Source organism: Taeniopygia guttata, chromosome 1A, assembly GCF_048771995.1.
Source record: "Taeniopygia guttata chromosome 1A, bTaeGut7.mat, whole genome shotgun sequence".
NCBI classification, from domain to species: Eukaryota; Metazoa; Chordata; class Aves; order Passeriformes; family Estrildidae; genus Taeniopygia; species Taeniopygia guttata.
This window is the reverse complement of record NC_133025.1, coordinates 59,811,226-59,819,192: the sequence shown is the minus strand read 5'-3', so window position 1 is coordinate 59,819,192 and position 7,967 is coordinate 59,811,226. Positions and strand designations below refer to the sequence as shown.

Below are 7,967 nucleotides of genomic sequence, written 5' to 3'. Positions count from 1 at the left end.
AGACAACAGGGATTCTCCCTACGGATCAATCAGAAAGCTAAAATATGATGTGGAATTTTTTGGAGAGAAAGGAATTTTGTAATGCCTTTCCAAATTATAAATCTAACAGGGAGAAAGATTTTTTTTCAGTCACTTTTGAAGGAGTCTCAGACTTTATGGCTCTCATGTCCTTGTATTAGTAATTGTTTGGAACCTATGACTGTTCTTTTGGATTTGTGAGGAGAACAAGGAGGCTGGGATTTTGCCAGATCTCAGCTGTACAGGTTAAGAATATGTATTTGGTGTTGTTCTCAAGGATTATTTTCCAGCTTGTGGACTGCTCTATTAATATGATGGATGCAGTGTGAGACTTGTGGATGAGAGAATGTGAGAGAGTGTCGGAATCTGTGGGTATTGATGATTCCGAGATTGTAGAAAGTCTCTGTCTTTCTACCCCGTTGCCAAAGAAGCCATAATTGGTCTGTGCTGTTTTCAAGGTTGTTTATTCTGTTTATCTCTAACATGTTCTGCTGCCCTGCCGCAGGTCTGTCCTGCAGGGCAGCGTGTGGGGCTCTGCCCTCAGTGGGATGTTACAAACATTAAATACCAGAAACTACCTGTGCTGTATTTACAATAACGTGCCAATATCTGTCACCTACGTTGAACAGTGTGTCCCCAGCCCAAACCAACAGAAAAATGCCAACACCACAGTGAAACATGGAGGGCATGAAGAAGGAGAAAAAGGACAAGACACACCCAATTTCCTCCATCTTGCCCCCTTTGAACCTCTAATCTAGAATCCTAACATTTTACTTTTGCACTCATGCCACACTTAATTATTATTTATATCAAACACTCAGAGCTGGTAATTCATCCTGTAAGATTGAAAACTCTTTTCCATGGACAGAGATCACAGACAGTGTCTCTGGGGGCTCTGTCCAGGGGGTTCCTGACCCCCTGCCAGGGTCCCAGGGCAGCTAGAGGGAAGCCCTGGATTCCCACAAGAGAGCTCCACAAGGGATGCGGAGGGCGCTCGTCTTTTCCCCCGCGCCCTCAGAGCCGCCACGGCGCGGCGATGTCTCCTCGCAAAGCAGGGAAGGCACCGAGCCCAGCTGAGACAGCTCTCGCTGCTTCCAGCCTCAGCGGCACCCGAAGAGCGAGCAGCACACCCCCAGCACCTGCACTGTCCTGCTCAGCTCCGTGGGTCTCATCGGCATCCTTTAGTCTCACAGTGAGGGGCGAAACTGAGCAGCACCTGAGGCTGCTCCCACTGTAAAGGTACCAGGACAAAAAGCTCAACAGCTTGGCTTTTGCCTTCCCACCTCGGCAGCTCTAGCCCATAGAACTGCCTTTTAGGAAAAGCCATGAAACCCACTGAGGCCACACAATGTGCACAAGCAAAGTTCTCTTAGGCAAAGAGAGGAACTGTAAGAAATCTCCTGCTGTAGTTTACCTGCCCATGGTACCTCATCATTAAATGACTCTGAGTCAGTACCATTGCCTGGTTTTTCCTTGCTACCTTGCTTTGCCTTCCCTTGCCTAAGTCTCCTTTGCCCTGGCCTGTCTACAGCTGCTCTGCTGTGCTCTGCTGTGCTTTGCTTTGCTTTGCTGTGCCCACTGCCCCTTGCCTTGCTTACCACCCCTTGCCTCGCCCTGCGCTGCCCTTTGCCTTTGCAGGCCAGGCAATGCATACAAGCGCCATTTATTGCATATATGTATATTTTTTACATAAGCACGATTTATTCCGTAACATATATTACAGTAGGGAAGGCTGTGGGGGGAACACAAGTGGGGTTCTTTCTGGAGAAGGCCCAGAAATCGTAGGTGAGGCTAGGCAGGGCAGGTGAGTGCAGCGAGGGCCAGGCAGGGACAGGATGGGCTCGGCAAAGCAAGGCAGAGGGGCAGGAGAGTCAAGGCAGGGAATGGGTAACAAGGCAAGGGAGGCGAGGGGAGAGGAGGGCTGGGAAAGACAAAGCAAGGCAAGGGGAAGGAAGGCAAAGCATGGGAAGAAAGGAGGAGGCAGATCAGATGTGTATGAAAGGCAATGCAAGGGTAGGGCTAGGCAAGTCAAGGAGTGGGTTTGCAGAAAATGGCATCATCATTCTGTGGGATGGAGGCAGGCTGCCCATTCAGAAATCATCTGTATTTCAGCCAAGGCAGTAAACTTGAATTATTCATTAATGCCTGTTACAAGACTTGCTTTTTGCTTGTTTTTTTTTCTTCTTCTTCTGATTTTTTTTTTTTTTTTTTTTTAAGGAAAAGTGGATAAAATCTCTGCTCTCTTCAGCACTCTGACTTTGGACATCTGGAAATCCCCAGTGGAAATCAGCAATAATGAATGCAAGGAACAGACTAGATAATCATGTGGAATTTATCAGGTACCTATAGGTGTCTATTGTCAGGGTGTCTTTGTGCTTTATATAGAAGTTTTCAGAATGTGCTTGGTCAGCAATAATGATTAGAAAAATCAGTCTGAAAAGAAAAAGGCATTTATAGAAAGTTGGGTTTTTTAAATAAAAGAAAAAACTGCATTTATTGCATGCAGGTCACTCATAAAACAGATGTAGCAGTTTACTTTTAATTCAACTATTCTGAAATGCACTGGATCCATAATTATATATTTCTATTTATAAATGAATGGCATGGGAATTTATCATCAATAATATGAATTTGTTATAACCATTATTTTTGTGACACAAATCAAGGTATTTAATAGTTTTATTATAAGTCACAGTCTCTATTAGTGTAATTTTTAGGTGTGTTGGAGCTCAGAGTAGCAGCCAGATGAATACAGGTTTGGATCACAGACTGCAGTTCACAAACCTTCATGATATATGTATGAGTGAGTATATGCAAAAAGGCATCCCTATTCACCCTGCCAAACTAAGGCCTATCAGAGTTGGTTTTCCTCAGCCATTATACATTACTGTGGAAAGTTAATCTGTTTAGTAGTTTCAATTTCACAGTGTGTTAAAACTCCTCCCTTTTAAAACATGTTGGCATTTTACATGGGAGATGTGCTGGTCTTTGAATTGTCCCTGACAACCTAGCTGTCGGAATCTGTGGGTATTGGTGATTCCGAGATTGTAGAAAGTCTGTGTCTTTCTGCCCCGTTGCCAAAGAAGAAGCCATAGTTCGTCTGTGCTGGTTTCAAGGTTGTTTATTTTTGCTTATCTATAACAAGTTCTGCTGCCCTGCCGCAGGTCTGTCCTGCAGGGCAGCGTGCGGGGCTCTGCCCCTCAGTGGGATGGTACAAACATTATATACCAGAAATTACGTGTACTATATTTACAATAATGTGCCAATATCTATCATCTACGTTGAATAGTGTGTCCCTAGCCTAAACCAATAGAAAAATGCCAACATCACCAAGAACATGGAGGTAAGGAAGAAGAAGGAGGAAGAACAGGATCAGGTCCACTTTCCTCCATCTTAGAACTCCTGACCCCCCTGTACAAAGTAAAACCCCCCCTGTACAGGTGTTAAAACCCCCCTGTACAATACTAAAAAATTTTACCCTCTAATTTGTGACTACTTTTACTATACCATCTAACCCTCTGTGACTGCTTGTTCCACCTTTAAAGTTGGTAATTCATTCCATGGTTCAAACTCAAGATCACAGCTGTTTTCTGCTGCTTGCCAGGGTCTAAAATGCTTCTGACCAAGGCCTGGAACCTCTAAAAATGTCTGAGGGACATTTTGAGTTCCAACACCTAGCTACAATTATTTAATTTTTTATTTCTTTGTGATTACAGTTGTTATTCCAATTTTTCACTCTTTACTCATTGCTGTCATTTCATGCTCATCATTTAGGTATTGTTGATATCTAAGAGTATGATGACTGCTCTGTTGTAAATAGGACAAGAAATATGAGACATCTTAAGGAATTTATAATTGAAAATAGGTTGACAATCACAGTTACTGCATTGCATTCCAAAGTAATCCTCCCTAACTCTGTGGTGTTTTAGGGTTTTTTTCCCTTCTGGCTTCCAAATATTTCACAAACTGAATTCAATTTAGAGCACTGACTCTGTGGTTCCTAACTGCTCACCAAATCCCTTCTGCAGCTTTTGCAGCCTGTCTTTACTGGGTGTTGATACAAAAATTTGTACCTGGGTTTTACATTGCTGAGTTACTCCTAAATCCTTTAATAGGAGATGAGAATATGGAAAAAGAATTAATAACAAGTAACCAATGTAATTATTTACTTCCTTGTAATGAAATTTTCCAGAATGCAAGTTCAAGTCAAAGATACAAGTAGACAATAAAAGGAAAGATTGTGTAAAGTGTATGTCATTCCTTTTGGAGAGCTCATTGTATGAAACATGTATCTTTTATAATTTTCATTTCATACAGGGAGCATAAGACTTTCTTCATTTTGTAAAAAATAGTCCTTTCTTTTGGAATTTTGGAAGGTTTTGTATCAGGCAGTATTTGTATTGCTATCTAGATTTCATTTATCTAAAACTTGCCTCTCTTCAGGTAAGGAGGCATGTCCTCAGGTCATATCTGCATCCCAGGGCATGAACAGTTCAACTCTGCAAGCAGGTCAATATCAGGATTCCCATTCACGTTCGTGTTTCTTCTTTGCTTTTCTCAGTTTGGGTTTTTTTTGCATAATCTAATGAGAAACAGCTTAGGTGAAGAATGCATTGAACTTAGAAGAGTTTGGAGGACCCCTGCATGAAGTGATGTAGGTCTCTTAAAAATATATATCCTGTTTCTTTCATCTGCAAATCTGTCTGAAAGAGGGCTGCCTCAGAGAATGTCTGTGAATAGAGCAAAAAGCAAAACCTGGTGCATGTAAAGAACTAGTAAGTGTGGCAGAGATTTAGGATTGTCACTTGCCATATGGGCATGCCAAGTAAAAAAATGCAGCAGTGTTTCTGCCTTCTTTGCTGTGGGGGAGGCTAAGGACAAACACCTTAATTGCTTTCTCTTCTGTTGCATTTGAGTTTTCAAGCATGAATATTTATGTATTTATTTATTTATTTGTGTTAGAAAATTATTTCTGAAGCCCACTGCCCTCATTGTTTACTTGCCTCCTTCTTTAAGAAAGAGAAAAGCAGGTAGATATGGAGCAAATTCTTATTTCATTGTGATATCATTAGAATTTCCACCCAGGCTGCAGATGGCTTAAGGTCTTGTAGCCTAAGTTTTGGCAGCAAGTGGCCTCTTTTTTTCACATCCACAGCTAATACTTCAATAATCTAAGCAGCTTCTTCCATGTAAATTTTTTTCAGTTTGTGATGAGGATCCTATCCTCAGACTAGCAGAAGAAAAAACTAGCAAACTATCCTGTACATTCTACACAACTCTTTCTGAGGCCAAAGAGATTAGACATATGTTAGGATTTCCAGTCAGGAATCTGTCTTCAACTTTCACCCAGAACTGCCTGAAAAGAAATTAAATGGAACACCATAGATGCTCTCTTCAGCTTCTTCTTTGCTTGAAATTGTGAATGCAAGAAAATATTTTGCATTTTTAGTATGTTTGTAGGGACTTGTGTAGATTGCTGAAGAGGGAGAGGGTTTGATGAAGTAAGAGAAAAAGCCCTGCAGGATTCAAGGTGAGGGTTAAGGAATTGCAAGTGATGGGACAAGGTAAGATTCCAGTTAATGCCACAGTACATGGAGGAAGCTTCCATGTACCCCTCAGTACATCATTTTAGTCCCGAGAAGGGGAAAGGCTCTTGCTTATCAAATGAACAGTGTTCACCACCCCCTCGGGCCCTGGACAAAGCCCTGTTGGGCTTCCAGATATACTAGTATCCATTGTAGTTACACTAATCTTGGAGCAAAGTTTGTATTTTTTATGCTAAGGTTTAATGAGTGGTTTATATTGGTATGATGTTCTTGCTTGTGTGTGATACAGGTGTGGAAAGTGTAATAAATTTATGTTCAGATTGCTACAGTGCCCGCCCTTAGAAAGATGAAAAGATCTGTAGTGTTTGTATTCTTTCCCCTCAAATTATTCACCTCAATTAACAATCAGGAATTTGTGTCAACAGGCAGTAAATTGAACAAAATAAAAATTCGCTGGGTTGAGGCTTTTGCCACTGATCTTGCTGGACGACCTGAATGCTCTGGTGAAAAAGAAGAACAGCATGTCAAAAGAAACTGTTTGAATAGGAGATCCCTGGTCCCAGCTAAAGGACAAGAGAGAGCAAGGAAATGAGGCAAGGATGGCTATGGGGTTTATTACTTTGTCTAGACCATGTATTTCGTGGCTAGAGTCTTGCAAGGCTCACGTGGCATTTTTGGGTAGGTGCCTGTATGACTGCACACATATCTAATGCATCCAAAGAGGTAACTAAGCCAAACATGAGCTGTGTGTCTGGGGCTGGAGTGTGTTTAGGTCACTGCAGAGCTGGACCTGGGAGGTGATGCCAGTGTAGCAGTTCCCTCATTGGTCACCATTTTAATGGTGTGATACCTCAAAAAAAAAGAGATGTCTTTTATCTAGCTATGAACTTTTCCAACTTCCAATCAATGCATTTTGTAGAACTATTTGCTACTAGGTTAATTATCCATTTAGTATCAGAGGTCTCTTCTGCTGGAGATTGTTAGATCCCTATCAGGTGTGCTCTAGTGCTTAACTTTTTGTGATGGACAGGCTTTGATGATGAGGACAGGCTTTGCAGTCCTGAAGTCACACGTTTCATCCTTATGCCCTGTTCTGGCTTCTTTGAAATGTGGTCACGGGCAGATAAACTGCTGGCTTGTAAATGGGAAAGGGGAAGGTTGAAAGACCATGATCTTTGAGACTTCCAATTTTTGCAATTGAATTTGTCTTTTCCTTAAGTCTGTGTATTTGGAAAATACCAGACTTAGACTGGAAATATCCATGGTTCTTGGACTTGTGTCATACAATGCAGGTATGTTGTTCTAAAAATATTTTTAGAAGTGGGTGGGTTTTTCCTGCAAGAATGAGGAGCTGTCTGGGTCTGTTTAGTGCCTTAAAATTTCCTGGTCCTTCACAGCACTTAAGCTGAGCATTTTTAGGAAAGTTTAATCAAATTGGCTGCTTGTGGTACAAAAAGTCAGTTTTTTTGAGTCATCCCTTCCCTACTGGAAAATGCAGCCTCTGTTACTTACTCGCTGCATAGGCAGCATAAGCATTACTCCAAATAGGGAAGCAGCTTAAGCTGAATGCTTGAGGAAGCTGGTGTAAATTTTCCTTTCTGGATATGGCTGCATGGAATGGTGCAGTGCTGTGTAAAGATATCCTTATTCCAATGCACAGTCCCACTGAAGTCAGTAGGTTTGTATTTACAGACTGTTTGAAACATCAGGTCCACAGCTCTGGCTGTTAAAAACAGCCAACAGATATTCACTATAGCCTAGGATGAAGCAAGATTAATATTTTTTATATGTGCACAATAATGCAGCTGGACTTCACTCTTCTGAATTCTTCTACATGTACACATTTCTCTGTCAATATGCACTGCAACAGAAACCCATCTAGCAACTCGCAGAGCATGAAAATATTAGAAATATGTCAAACAGTACATTTCTATCCGAAAGCTTTAATACATTAGGTGGTGTGCATTCAGAAAATGAGGTGTTGTGATTTAAGGCCTATCCTGCTTAAGTTAATTTGCTGTGAAAAAGAAGAAAAGAACTGAGAGTTAAGAATTAAAACTGGCTTTTCTGAAGCTCTTCTGAGCTGGAATAAGTATCAACAATACTGATACTGTGTAGGGAACTGCCAGGATCTGCCTTAGTGGAGTAGAGGTACTTCACAAAAGATCTCTCATGAATGTCGCAAAAGTTGCATTTACTATTCTGATATATTGTCATGATTTTGTCTAATATGCAAAAATCTTATTTGTTCTCTCAGTTTCCTCTGTGAATTCACTGTGGGGGTAGTAGGATCAGGCATTCATTAAATATTTTGTTCTGTGCTGTCAGTCTGCACCTCCCTCTCTCAAGCTCCCTTTAATCTTTCTAACAATTTTCTCTCTTCTTGCAGGGGTGACTGAAATG

General features: G+C 41.3%; 1 long non-coding RNA gene across 2 annotated transcripts; it reads left to right on the top strand.

Annotated features, from left to right (window-relative positions):
• Positions 1–1,077: 1,077 nt before the first annotated feature.
• Positions 1,078–7,967, top strand: LOC140682231 (uncharacterized). Of its 2 annotated transcripts, none has more exons than XR_012053618.1 (3): positions 1,078–1,257; positions 2,236–2,357; positions 7,954–7,967. It is a non-coding gene; the product is annotated as an uncharacterized lncRNA (long non-coding RNA). The 2 variants fall into 2 exon arrangements; XR_012053619.1 differs by lacking the exon at positions 7,954–7,967 and adding an exon at positions 5,990–6,003.